Genomic DNA, 15,377 nt, shown 5'->3' on the forward strand with positions numbered 1-15,377 from the left:
GGAGACATCTAAAAAATGTTAAAGTTTGTTGTGAATTGTCTCCTTTAAAAAGTAAATGTTGTCATGCCTAAAAGTCACCACTGGTGGCTGTATAGAACACGTACCTTGTCATGCTTTCTCAGATCATACTGTATCAGCAGACGCTGACAGACAGCTCTCCAGCTAGTAGTCACAGTCACTCCATGGAGTGACTCCGGGGGGTTTCTCTAAAAAAAAAAAAAAAAAAAAAAAACACCCCCCACCCAGACAAAGGCTCTCACCCTCTTTCTGAGTAGAGGGAGAAGCAGATCGATCGTCGGATGGCGCTCTGCTCTCCACCGCCTGTGTACGGCGGCTTATCACAGCCCTCCTACTCGCCGCCCTCCCCCCACACACGGCAACCTTGTCGGATTGGAGGGCTCGGTGAGAATACGGAGTGGGCGTGGTTTAGTGTGGCATTGGCATGTAGCAACGTCCAGCGTGGGGGTACTTTTAAAAGACTCGATTTTTGCTGACTGCAGCTGTCAGAGAGTCACAAAAGCTAAAAAGGGCATGTAAGTAGTGACACAGGCATTCCTTTGGCACATTTACTGAAAGCATCAGGCTGAGTGTTAAATAGCAGCGGCAGTGCTGGACTATTTGCTCAAGCAGTGGATGCGATTTCTTCTGGTAGTCCCTCTGCATTTCTGCATTGGCTATGGTCAGAAGAGGGAGTAGAAACGCCCCAAAAAGGGCTTTAAAGGGACTCCTGCAAATTCTAAACACTCTACATTGGCATTCTTCCCTGAGAGTTCTGAGGTGGCCGGTCAGAGTAAGTGATCAGGACTATTAAATATTGCAATGGTTTTCAACACTGCAGCCCCTGTGTATATTACTGAAGAGGGTATTCCTCAAGCCATGATGGGATTGTTTAGCAGCTTTAATCGCATCCCAGAATGGGATAAAATGCGATTTCCCTCAGAGGACCATGAGAAAGCTGATGACTCCTCTTCTGAGGGGTAAATGCAGTGGGATCAGCTTCTTGATCTGAAAGATTGATGGTGCAATTCTTACTGAATTTGTCCGCTCTAGATTTTGCTACTCTTCAATGAGTCGGTTGAAATGCCCACTTTCTTGCCTGGGTTCACTAAAGCCTCCTCAAGCTGTGCATGCCTTTCTTGCCCATTCATTGCTGAAAAAGGCTTATATATTCTGAGTGGGATCACCCAGATAAATATATATTTTTTCCTCCTATAAATTTTTAACACTTTTTCCTATGGAGAAAAAAATCACTAAGATGTGGGTGATATCAGCAATTGTCACTGCTATATCCTCTGTGAATGAAAGTTTGACTTGTCCGATAGACAATTATTATTATTATTATTATTATTATTATACAGGGTTTATATAGACCCAACAGTTTGTGCAGTGCTTTATAACATGAGGGCAGACAGTACACTTAAAATAAAATCCACACGGGAGGGATCAGAGGGCCCTGCTTGTTAGAGCTTACAATCTAGAAGGGAGGGTCAAGTGGAAACAAAAGGTAATAACTGTGGGGGATGAGTTGATGGAGAAAATGAAAATACAGTGCTCAAATGCTTACGGGTGCAACTGATAAATAGTTGGAAATTCCTCCTAAAAAAAATAAAAAAAAATAAACATCCACTTTTTTTCTGGTGTCTCAACCTGCATTAGCAGTAATTGGTGTATGTCAATCCTTGAGAGACCAGTCTGAACAGGTGCTCAAGGTTATTCCTGATCAGCAGGCCCAGGATTCAGCCGAGTTACCAGCGGCATTATGTTTGGCAATAGATGCCATGAAAGAATCTTATGGTTGCAAAAATTGGTCAGCCGGAGCGTCATGCAAAGCTCCTGGCTAGTTTTCCTTTTCACGGCTGTTTAGGGATGATTTGGTTAAATACATCCAAAACATTTTTAGTGGAAAAAGTATCCCTTTGCTAGTTTGAAAAAGGAGTAAACCTATTTAATTTAAACAAGCTACTTCTCTAGTTCCTGGAGCATCTGCTTCCAGGCAGTCACTACTGCTTCCGTTGTCAAGTTCAATAAGGAAACTGAAACCTCCTTATGAGGGGGCACCCACGCTCGCTCGAGTGTGGGGAAAGACTTCCGCAGTTCTCAAGAGTCTGGCAGGAAAACTGTCAGAGCCTACGGCCACATTACCTTGAAAGCGCCCCGATCTCATCTGATCTCAGAGGCTAAGCAGGGTTGGGCCTGGTCAGTACCTGGATGGGAGACCACCTAGGAATGCCAGGTGCTGTAGGCTGCAGATGGGTGATTTCCTCAAAAACTCTAAGGTACAAACTTGAGTTCCAAAGGTTCCTGTCTACTCGTTTTCTCAGACTCAAATATCTAAACCGGTTGTGAATAATCGCTCTTTGCGCAAGGAGTCAATCTGATCAGGGGTCTCCATCCTACAAGATGGAGAACCTTTGGCGTCAATAGACACCAGGCATGAATACTTCCATGTACCTAGATTTCCCGCTCACCAGAAATATCTAGGTTTTGAGGTAGAAAATCTTATTTTACAGTTTTTAGCTCTGCTTTTCAGTCTAGCTACTGTACCTTGAGTATTTACAAAGGTCTGGCCCCTCCTGTAGTCGGATTAAGGCCCCAAGGTATAACAATTATAGCTTACCTAGACGATCTGCTCTTGATAGACCATTCGGTAGCCCGCTTAGACCAAAGTATGATCTACAGTCAACTACCTTGAATACCTAGGTCGGATTCTCAACCTAGAGAAATCCTCCTCAGAAAACTGTCAAGGAGATTGGAATACTTGGGTCTGGTTATTGATACAGCCCAGAAAAAGGTATTCTTGCCCCAGGCATAGATCAGTGTCATAAAGACACTGATTCAGATGGTCATAGAAATGAAGGAATCCTTCTATTCGAATTTATATGAGGTTGTTGGGAAAGATGGTGGCTTCTTTTGAGGCCATTACTTATGCTCAGTTTCATCTGAGGCTGCGGCAAAACAGTATTTTGTCGGCTTGGAACAAGTAGGTCCAAGCTGTAGATTTCCCAATGTGTCTGTCTCCAGGATGCAGTGGTCTCAGTTGGTGGTTGATAACCAAGAATCTGCAGAAGTTAAAATCTTTCCTACAAGCTACCTGGAAGATGGTACAGCAGATGCCAGCCCTTTGAGTTGGGGAACAGTCTGGAAAGAAGCGACTGTCCAAGGCAAGTAGTCCAGATCAAAAATAACCTTGTCAATCAATATTCTAGAAATACAGGCAGCACGCTTGGCCCTGAGGGTCTGGATGTTCAGGTTACGGAATTGTCCTGTCAGGATCCAATCCGACAAAACCACAGCAGTGTAAATCATATTTTACCTTTTAAAACTCAAATCAGAAAAAAGGAAAAATAGGGGTGCTTAACTATAAATTATATCTAACTCCAAAAACGTGACAACAATTAAATTGTATGAACAACATGTGTGAGAACAACAATTGTAACACCCTGTGAAAAGTTAACCAAATAAATGTGTCACAGAACAAACAAAATTAAAATAAAGTTCATAAAAGTGTACAAAAAGATCCTTTGATGTAATGTCTCTTCTTATTCCATCCACCACACCAAAGTGATCAGTGATTCCACTCCCTTAACCACTTTCAGACCGGACCAATTTGCTGGTCAAAGACCAGACCACTTTTTGCGATTCGGCACTGCGACGCTTTAACTGACAATTGCGCGGTCATGCGACGTGGCTCCCAAACAAAATTGACGTCCTTTTTTTCCCACAAATAGAGCTTTCTTTTGGTGGTATTTGATCACCCCTGCGGTTTTTATTTTTTGCACTATAAACAAAAATAGAGCGACAATTTTGAAAAAAACGCATTATTTTTTACTTTCTGTTATAATAAATATCCCCCAAAAATATATAAAAAAACATTTTTTTCCCTCAGTGTAGGCCGATACGTATTCTTCTACATATTTTTGGTAAAAAAAATCGCAATAAGCGATTATTGATTGGTTTGCGCAAAAGTTATAGCGTTTACAAAATAGGGATAGTTTTATAGCATTTTTATTAATAATTTTTTATTATTTTTTTTTACTAGTAATGGCGGCGATCTGCGATTTTTATTGTGGGGGACCCATCGGACATTTTTGACACATTTTTGGGACCATTGTCATTTATACAGTAATCACTGCTATATAAATGCAGTGATTCCTGTGTAAATGGCACTGGCAGTGAAAGGGTTAACCAGTGGGTGGCAGTGTAGGGGTTAAGTGTTCCTAGGGGTGTGTTACTAACTGTGGGGGGGTTGGGCTTTCATTTAGTGTACACTGATCTCTGCTCCAATCACATGGAGCAGAGATCAGCGTCACTAGTTGCTAGGCAGAATGGAAAAATGTTGTTTACACAGCATTTCCTCCATTCAGCCGCTCCGTGAGACGATCGCGGGGATGCCCGCGGCGATCAAGTCCGCGGGTCCCGCGACCGGACTCACGGGGGTCCCGACCAGCGCGGGAGCGCGCCGCCGCCGGCGCGCTCCCGATGGCAGGGCGGCATCGAATATTGGACGTACCTGTACGCCAATATGCCTGCCCGTGCCATTCTGACGACGTACATCGTCGTGCGCTGGTCGGGAAGTGGTTAAGAAATGCACTCACCGACTCCCAATACCTGCATTTTCGTATCAGGCTTAAGCGCTTATCAGCCAAACAGCAAATAGTGAACCGTTGCTTCAATCATCCATTGTGTAAATTCAAATATTCCGCATGTAAAATAATAAAGGTGCTCCAATAGTGTAATACCGTATGAATCAATTTATTAAAACACAAAAACACTTCAACCTTTACACTCACATTTCACAGTTCAAAAGCCAGCAAAAAATAGTCACAGCAAGCTTCACTCCTGAACAGCACAAACTTTGGACTGTGGCCACGGAGGACCCGAGATGCGAATCACCACTTCCCCGTTCAGCTCCAAACACTGCACATTACTGGTGAGGATTGCTACACAGCCATGCCCCCTACATTTCGTCATACACCGACTTCCTCAGAACCCCACATTTACAATGTAATGTAGTAAGTGTACAGCTCGTATAACAGTGTAAATTTACTGTCCCCAAAAAATAACTCAACACATAGCCAATCATGTCTAAACTGCTGGCAACACACCTCAGGGAAAATGTCCAAATTGGGCCCAATTAGCCATTTTCCCTCCCTAGTGTCATGTGACTCAGTGTTACAAGGTCTCAGGTGTGAATGGGGAGCAGGTTTGTTAAATTTGGTGCTATCTCTCTCTCTCTCATACTGGTCACTGGAAGTTCAACATGACACCTCACAGGGCTGGAGTGGGACAGAAATTTGGCCCTGGACTTCATTCAGACCGACCCACTTACATTTTGAGTGTCCCATCAGCACTCCCTTACATCAGAGTGTCCCATCACCAGCCCCCTTACATCAGTGTGTCCCATGAGCAGCCCCCTTATATCAGAGTGTCCCATGAGCAGCCCCTGTACATCAGAGTGTCCCATCACCAGCCCCCTTACGTCAGAGTGGCCCACTGAGCCATCGGCCCACCGGGAAACTCCCGATGGCCAGTACATGCCTGGCACCTCATGCAAAGAACTCTGTGAGGATCTAAAAAATAAAAAAATTGTTGCTCTACATAAAGATGGCCTAGGCTATAAGAAGATTGCCAAGACCCTGAAACTGTTAGTTATGGCACGGTGGCCAAGACCATACAGCGGTTTAACAGGACAGGTCCCACTCAGAACAGGTCTCGCCATGGTCGACCAAAGAAGTTGGGTGCACATGCTCAGCGTCAAATCCAGAGGTTGTCTTTGGCAAATAGACATATGAGTGCTGCCAGTATTGCTGCAGAGGTTGAAGGGGTGGGGGTCAGACTGTCAGTGCTCAGACCGTACGCCGCACACTGCATCAAATTGGTCTGCATGGCTGTTGTCCCAGACGGAAGCCTCTTCTAAAGATGATGCACAAGCAATTTAATTAACTTAAATGCTCTTTTTGCTAACATGCCGGGGCTATGTCATTTCCCTTGCCCAGTGTCAGCACCGAGATCCCACGAGACTCTGTTTGCATTGACAAAGTCTGAGTCTCATTACGTCACAGGGGTAGTAAAGCTGGCAAGACCAGTACTAAGCAGCGAAAATGAAGCTTGGCTTAATAATTACTATGCATGCGTGAGATTATGCTCAGGGAGCAGGAGAAAGGGTGGAAGTTCCAGTGTGGAAGACAACAATTAATATGGCGGTGGCTGTACCTGGAAAAGAGCATAGGTTTAAACTAGGAAAATAAAAGTAAGAAACATCCAATGTGGCTTCAGTTTGCAGCACAATGTTTTAAAATGATTTAAGACTATTTACTGCGTTTACTACCACTTTAACCACTACTCTCTCAATTCCATATTTTAGCCAGTTTTCTATCCATTTGCAAACTGATCTTTCCAAGCCTGTAGACTTTACCTTACACATTAGCCATGTGTGGGGAACTGTGTAAAACGCTTTTGCAAAATCCAAGTATACTATGTCCACAGCCACGCCTCCAAGGACTGAATTACCTCCTCATAAAAAGAAATCTGATTTGTTTGACAACTTCTTTCTTTCATGAATCCATGCTGTCTGTTGCTTAAAATATTATTTTTTCCAGCAAATCATACATGTGGTCTTTTATTAAACTCTCCAGTACCTTCCCGACTATAGAAGTTAAACTAACAGGTCTATAGTTACTTGGTAAAGACTTTTATCCCTTTTTAAATATAGGCACCACATTGGCCCCTATGCCAATCTAGTGGTACAATTCCAATCATTAACAAGTTCCTAGAAATTAGACACAATGGCTTTGAACACCAATGCACATATGGCAAACCAAAAGCAACATGGTTCAGGGTCTTGTTACCCTCGGTTCTGATGGTTACATCAATTCTAGCTCTCTGTTTTCCTGCTTCCCTGTGGTCAATCAGCAAGAATGTGGTATCTGTTGATGAATACGCTTCATCTTCTAAGACAGGGATCCTCAAACTATGGCCCTCCAGCTGTTGCAAAACTACACATCCCATGAGGCATTGTAAAACTGACATTCACAGACATGACTAAGCATTGACTAGGCATGATGGGAATTGTAGTTCCTGAACAACTGGAGGGCCATGTTCTAAGTCATCCGCTAAGGTTGACACACTGGCTACAGAAATTTGTCGCTAGCTCATGGAGACTTTTGCTATGCTGATTGAAGCAATGCTCTAGTTAAGCAAGAGCAGTTCGAGTCTGCTCGCCAAAGGTGTGTAGCTTGGCGTCCCTAAAATTTCCTACATCAGCAAAAACATTTCTGGTTCATGTGCTGGTTGAACCTGTCCTATATAGAGACTATTTTTTATTTATTTTTTGTCCTTCTTGGGCTACCGTCACTGGCGATTTAGGCGGATGTGAATTGTAGCTGAAGGAATTGGAAAATCCTGCTGCGGCTCTGAGAGGCTAGGTGCAGTCGCCAGCCCTATTTACTATGACAGCTATTTGCGGCTCTCTGCACAGGTGGTGATTACCCGTGGTGATTACTGCTGGACGCACTTTGTGCACTACAATGCGCAGTGGCCTAAATCACCAGTGTGAATGTAGCCTAAATGTTTCGCCCAACAATAGCCTGTTAAGTAAATTGCCTACATCAGTCCCTGTGTTTAACACCTTCTATAACCGTTTTTTTCTCCAGTGTTTTAGGAGGTTGATTATCCTGCTGAAAAAAATATAACTATATTTTATGCATTTAGTTGCATTGGCATTCAATTACACACATACATATAGTAGTATCTGGCAGCGTACCTTTGCTACAGTGCATCACAGCACACATGTCATGCATTGCCAAAAATGCTGCACGTCTTCACGTTTCACGTGTGTTATTTTTGTTCATTATCAAAATAAGTGGGCTGTCTTAATGCAGTGCACCTCATTGCACAAAAAACAAATGCATTACAGCATGAATGTTACAGAATGCAAAGACTTTTAAAGTCTCTGACAAGTGGAAATTATTAAGTAAAAGCTGTATCAAGCAGCTTCAATCATAAGCTATGAACACATTGGATGGGGTTTCCTTGAAATCTTTTTTGCTTACTAATTTTTGTAGACAATGCATAACCACTGTCCTGACCCATTAGCAGCACCACAGACATTAGGTAGGGCAAGCAAGCATACTTGTTACTATACTAATAATGATTTTTATAAAGTGACTGTGGGTCTTGCAGAACGGGAAGATCTGATAAATCTCTATCTGCAGATAGCCTGTCCATTATTTGTTGCTGCAATTTATTAGTTTTTTTTCACACTTGACTATGTCCTCTTTAAGGACGGTATATTTATGCTGCGTAAACACGACCAAACCTTCCGACAGAAAAGGTCAGACGGTCTTTCTGATGGAGTTTTGATGGACTTTCGACTGAGTTACGCCGGACTTCCGACCGAACGGACTTGCCCACACAGGAACGGACCAAAGTCCATTCGCTTTGAATGTGATGACGTACGACGGGACTAGAAAAGGAAGCTCAATAGCTGCCCTAGCGTCGTATTTGGTCAGTCGGACCAGCATACAGACGAACAGTTTTCCCGATAGAAATTGATTCCGTCGGACAGTTTTGAAACGTGTTCTATTTCTAGGTCTGAATTTTTTAAGAAAAAAGTCAGATGAAACCCACACACGATCGTAATATCTGACGGAATGATTCTGCCTGACCCTTTCTGACGGAAAGTCCGATCGTGTGTACGCAGCATAAGTCTGACATTGGAGTCATAGAGTTTCAGGAGTTTTCTCTGCCTGGCCCTAGATTAAAAGAATGTTTGTTGATTGATCAGGGGACTAGGAAGGGTTACAAAAAAAACTTGGATATCCATACAGACAGATGTGTGCAGAGTGACATTTTTCTTCTGAATGTAACTAATTAAGAATTTGTACTAGGAAACAAGTTTTCTTTTACATTTGAATCTATCTATATAGTAAAAAAAATATTGCCTAAAGCTGATTATTCTTTTGATGTAGTGTTATTTAAACATGGGAACTTCCTTATGAATGAGATTATCTTAATATAGACAAACTGATATTTTCCCATGCAGTAAAATCTAGTCATTGTTGCGTAATGTCTCTTAATTTTGTCTAGTGTGACTCGTGAAATAACAAGTCGCTTATCTAAAATGCAGCATTGTTACAAAAAAATGCTATCTGCCGTCAATGGGTTCAACTAGAACTGGGACCAGCAATCTCTAGCAGTGCCACATGTTGGTGAATCTTAGATCACAACCCGCCCATTAGGTATGCCCATGCCCACTATATAGAAAAAGGTGATTTGCTTTCCTCTCAGGGAGTTCAGCACTTGCTGTATTTCGTCCATGAATTGATTGTGATCCCAAGTAGGCATCACCATTTTTTGCCTTGACCTTAAGTCTGCTGGCTGTAAACAATTTTTTTGTGCCATATTAAAAAAAAAAAAAATGCAATTTAGATGATGCAGGATGTGTCTGAAATGTGTATGTTTTCTTGTTTTACTAGCTTAGAATATTGTGACAGTTTGTAAACAAGCTAAAATGAAATAACTATATTTCCACTTATCATGAAAAATACATTATGGCCAGTTATTATGTGGAAAAAGCCACCCCTTTGCCTGCGTTTTGTATAGGCACAACCACACTGTGCCCAATGGTTAAGCCAGACCTACAAGTATAGTTGCTTTATTTAATCAATGGACGACTGATGCAGAAATCATGTCACAGTAAATTGGATTAATACAGCGCTAATGTAAACACAATAAATATGAGAGATGCAGCTCGGTGTCGGATAAACAACACAAAGAGTAAATATTAAAAAAGAGAGCTGCGCTAAATAGTCCAAATTATAACATGCAAAGTCTTTGAGGAGTAAGCATAAATAGCATAAATCTGTATATTGATGGTGAAATGGAGATCCCTCTATTGGTAAACAGCACAGTGATTCATGTCACACAAAGTGCATCGCCACCTTAAGAAAAACTTGCTTACCATAGGGCAAGCAAACCAGGCATGTGGCTATATCCCAGCCAAGGCCTTTCAGCTTGTGAAGATGCTTGTATATGGAACTGATCATGGGATGGATCGCTGCAGCAGGATCTTATACACCTTACAACCACCATGAAGTCTGATCTCATCCCGGCCATATTCCCTGGGCACGGGATCCGGCTGGAAGGTGAAGTGTGCTACCGATCTTGCGAAACATTGTAGGTTAGTACGAGCCCAGCTAAGCTGGTTCCCTGTCCCTGCCACTGCTCTGACAATAATGTCAAACCCCTATAAAGGTGAGTTTCATACTGCTTTAATCTCTTAAATGAAATCTACTATGTTTTAGGATACATGTGTAAATACTGTTTCATATGAACCATTGATAACCTGGTCTTCCCTACTATTTAAAAAAAAAAAAAAGTTTTGGCTATAAATACACTTCAATGTGCTTAGAATACATTGTTGAAACTGCCTACAAAATATAATAGTAGCAATTCGAAGGTGCATGTATCTATTTCACCGCTTGTTGACCAGGTGCCGTCATTATACTGCGGCAGGTTGGCATGGCTGCGCAAATCGCCTCAGGTGTACATCAGCCGCTTCAAAAGTGATCAGGGCGAAGCCGGAGCCAATGCCCGTGGCCAGCGGCTGCAATGTCCGCTGGCCACCCACGATCGCTCCACAGAGAGCCAGAACAGGGATCTGTGTATGTAAACAAACAGATCCCTGTTGTGACAGGGGAGTAGAGAGAAATCTGTTCCTAGTGATCAAGAACAGCGATCTCATGTCCTCCTCCAGTCAGTACACTCCCCCCACAGTAAGAAACACCTTGCTAGGGAACACTTAACCCCTTAATCGTTCCCTAATGTTAACCCCTTTCCTGCCAGTGACATTTATACAGTAATCTGTGGCTATTTTTAGCGCTGATCTCTGTATCAATGTCAGCGATCCCAAAAAAGTGTCAAACATGTACGAATTGTCTGCCGCAATGTTGCAGTAAATATGAATATGGTAAATTAGGACCCCTGATGGGGTTTTACTGCTATCCAAGGCTCCATTGCAGAGCTTTACTCTAACATTATGTCATCTATTGTTCAGTCCGCATATAGGCCAGGAATAGGTATGTAAATTACACTTCAGCATACTGAGTATGGTGGTTAGGGGTATGCACATTTTACATTACATGCTCCAGACCTCTGCACTCTGTATACTGTAGTATTTTGTATAACCCCGACTTGAGCATACCCAGTGTGCAAATTCAGTTGTTAATGGTGTATTCAAGTGTTGTGTGTTGAATACTTCTATGTATAGTGTGCAGTGCTGAACAGAGCTCTGTCAGCACCCATATATCCATTCTGCAAGCAGATATATTTACCCCACTCCCACCCCAAGCAGAAATTTCTATCCCTTCCTCCAAACAAACTTCTCTGTTTTAAATAATTAAGCTTTTTGCATGCAACCTACAGTGTCCTTGTGTCATGTGTACATTCAGGACTAGGTAAAATACACTCTGTAGAATGATGTGAATAGAGATGGAAAAAGTGATGTGATAAGATTTAGGAATGCAGTGTATGTATATCTACCTTGTTCATAGTGTTTTGCCCAAGGCAAGCTGCAGATTACCTTTACTTATTAGGAAGACAGAATAGCCCACACAATATATGATAAATGGGTTCAGAAATGGAATTCAAAAATCCACATAAATATAAAACCTAAACAAGGTAATTTCTGAGAATATCACTGGTTATAAAGACATTTCATGTCAATATGCATTGTATACTTGCCAAGACTGACAAATTTATGGGTTAGATTTGTCTCTAGATTAGTTTAATTTAACCATGCTGTTATGTGTAGCCCCCTGTTCTCAAAAATGGGGCTATATTGTAAATTTCATTTTTGGCTGAGCTGTAACCCACTCAGGTTGATTATATATAGTTGATTGATTCTGTTCTAATCTTGACTGTGTTGTGCATTTCCCACTGTTGCCAGTAGGTGTCACTGGTACCACAGGGCAGTATGAGAATAACAACCTAGTTAAGCTGTAATTATTATTTTTTTCCAGACGCAGCCCAGTAGGTGGTTCCTGCCGCTGTGCATTCTGGGAGGGGGTATTTATTGGACAGATGCCATGTGCTCTAATTAGTCCTGACCTCGTGGCCCTCCAGGCCTGGAGGCTATGCTGCTGTAAGCTGTGCAAGTAGGCCCAGAAGCCTGTCTGGGGCCTACTACTTCTGAGGTGTTCCTTAGTCTGTCTTGCCTGTTTGGAAGAAGCCGAGCCAATCTGAGGAGATAAAGGGGAGGACCCTTGCTAGAGAGAGCCAGGATGAAGGCTGGTCTCTCAGAAGGGCCTTGTGACTTACTTGGAGGATGCCCCTACATCTAACCTACCCTCACAGTACTGCCAGGTCGGCTTAAAGGTTCTGGTACTGTGACGCTGTTCTACAATCCAATGAAGGTAACACATTCCTGGCAGCTAAGTCCTGTGAGGAAGACTTATCCAGACAGCTCACTGATTGCTAGGTCTGCGGCAGAGACCTACTAAGGTATTCAAGATCTGCTATAAAGGAAGCTTTGTTTTTGTCCTTTTACCTAAGGAGTCTGTAATGCCCCGTACACACGAACGGACTATCCGGCGGACCAGCCCGCGTGTGGGCTCTGGTGGACTTTTTTTTTCCCCCAAAAGTCCGGCGGACTTAGAAAGAAGTTTTGACTCCAAATTGTCCGCCGGACTCGGCAGTCTTTTGAAATGAACGGACTTGCCCGCACACAGAGAAAAGTCTGTTAATTTTGAACGCGGCTCCAGGTAGATGGTGCTCACGAAGGAAGTGAATGTCGCCACCTTGGGCGGCGAGATTGACACCTCGCTGGCCCCATCACCTGATATGGACTTAAAGGGGAAGCCCTACGTTGCAAAAACAGCGTGGGGGTCCCCCCAATGTCCATATCCGACCCTTATCCTAGCACGCAGCCCGACCGGTCAGGAAAGGGGGTGGGGACGAGCGAGCGCCCCCCCCTCCTGAGCCGTACCAGGCCATGTGCCCTCAACATGGGTGCTTTGGGAAAGGGGGGGTCCCTGTGGCCCCCCACCCCAAAGTACCTTGTCCCCATGTTGATGAGGACAAGGGCCTCTTCCCGACAACCCTGGCCGTTGGTTGTCGGGATCTGTGGGCGGAGGGCTTATCGGAATCCTGGAACACCCTTTAATAAGGGGACCCCCAGATACCGGCCCCCACCCTATGTGAATGAGTATGGGGTACAATGTACCCCTACCCATTCACCTGGTGAAAAAAGTGTAAAAGAAAAACACAACACAAGGTTTTAAAATAATTTATTGCACAGCTCCGTTGGTCTTCCGTCTTGGGGGTCTTCGGGTGATGTCACATGGTGATTGTCCGATAAAACAGGTTTGTCAGACTGTTGTTGTCAAAAAGTCAGATCGTGTGTATAGGCCTTTAGATTTACTGTGGGCAGAGTCTGAGGGGGACGATGAGACACTAGTAGCCCCATCAAGTCTCCCTCCCTTGTAAATTAAAGTGGGCGGAAGTGGGCAGACCAGTGGGCTGGGTAGCGCAAGCAAACATTCCATGTGCCTTACTGCACTTACTTACATGCCCCTACTCTCAGCACCCTGGCTTGCAAACTCAGTCTTAAAGTAGTATGCAACTCTCATTTTAGAAGCAGATTCTCTGTTCACAGTATACATTTATTTAAAAATAAAATATTTTAAGTTCTCCATTCCTAAAGGATTTGTTTACCTTTCTGTTGAACAGCACCTCCATCTACCATACACAGTGCTTCTCTCTTCCTTCCAAATCATAGAGTGCACAGACAGAAGTGGCTGTCTGTGCATGCCAGCGGTGATTGGAGGAGAGCAATCTCCAATGTGCATATGCCATCAGAATGCTCCATCCATCACAGCAGGTGGGTGGATTGTAGGTTCTTTTTAGCTCCAGCCACCAGTGCATGGGATAGCACTAGCAATGGGGCCATCGCAAAAACAGAACTGCAGACAAGGAAAGAAGTAAACGATTTTGGGCTGAAGGAAGGACTCCAACCAGCATGGGTTTGCGAAAGAAGCTTATATGTACACGTTGTTATATATTAATATTTAATTACCTCCAGTTTCTATGAACTGGCTGTAATTACTGTATTCATTGGTGTATAACACTCACTTTTTCACCATGAAAATCGGGTGCAAATAGCGTGTGCGTGTTATATGCCAATACTTCAATTTTAGCTGCCTTGGAGGGGACAGGGAGAGGGGCGGTACGAGTGCTGTCAAATTAAATACAGTGAGAATCTCTTGTTTACTTGGCGGCCTCTGTAATAGGAAGTCCGGTCTCCTTGGTCACCATTGGACCACTGTTCTGTCTATCATAAGAGATTCTCACTGTATGTAATCTATCGACACTCGTCCCGATCCCCTCTAGGCTGCAGATGGGCATTGATCAGGCTGCACTGATGGCAGTGGTGAGGCTGCTGCATTGATGACAATGGTGAGGCTGCTGCATTGATGGCAATGGCGATGCTGCGTTTAATAGCAATGGTGAGGCTGTGTTGATTGCACTTGCGAGGCTGCAGATGGGCATTGATCAGGCTGCATTGATGGCAATGGTGAGGCTGCAGATGGGCACTGACTCAAATTTTAAATAAGAAACTTTGAAGCAAAATAAAAGTTTTTTTCCCCTGAAACTTCCCTCTTAAAATGAATGTTCATGTTATACGCCGATAAATCCGGTAGTTTTGAATTTGTGGTTGCTATAGTGTCACATTGTGAAAGTGGTACAAATAACTGCCTCTTAATGGAACTGTTACAAGGTTATAATACATTAGGGAGGAGACTTTCTAATGTGCCTATAGCAGTGATGGCATCAGTGCTGGGACAAGGCCATTTGGTGCCCAGGGCGAAGATGGCAAACTGCGCCGTGCCCATTACCCCCGTGTTTAAGAAAGAATCAATGTCGTTTCAAAACAAGAATATACTTAAAACACTACAAATTCAATTATCATCCTATGCATAGTATTTTGCCCTTTACATGACCCCATACACAGACGACTGCTGTGCCTCACTCCCTGTCACAGGCCAGGCACTCTGATCCTGCAGCTCCTGACAGAGGGAGAAGCAGGATGTGTCGGCTCTTACACTGGGAGAACTATTCTAAGGCAGCACGGGCTTCAGGGGCAGCTGCTTTTGCCCTGCGTTAAAGATGGCCCTGAACCCACCCCCTCTCACCCTCCGCCCAGGGCACCCGTCACTCCCGCCCACCCCTTGTACCAGCTCTGAATGGCGTGCCACAGCTGGCACGCCGAGCCCCCTCTGTGGGCATGTAAGAAAATCCTGTACAAGGTGTATCTCGTCCACACCACATCCCCTCCCATAGAACTACATCTCCCACAAAGCTCTGGGGCCAGGAGTGAC

The 15,377-nt window shown here is 43.7% G+C and overlaps 1 protein-coding gene and 1 pseudogene across 1 annotated transcript in view; both read left to right on the forward strand.

Annotated features, from left to right (window-relative positions):
- Positions 1–15,377, forward strand: part of JADE2 (jade family PHD finger 2) — an 855,152-nt gene that overhangs the window by 300,630 nt on the left and 539,145 nt on the right. The window lies entirely within an intron of this gene.
- Positions 2,126–2,245, forward strand: LOC143965529 (5S ribosomal RNA; annotated as a pseudogene).

This window comes from Lithobates pipiens, unplaced genomic scaffold, assembly GCF_037356315.1.
Source record: "Lithobates pipiens isolate NorthernLeopardFrog02 unplaced genomic scaffold, aLitPip1_a1.2 Scaffold_8, whole genome shotgun sequence".
In the NCBI taxonomy this organism is placed as follows: Eukaryota; Metazoa; Chordata; class Amphibia; order Anura; family Ranidae; genus Lithobates; species Lithobates pipiens.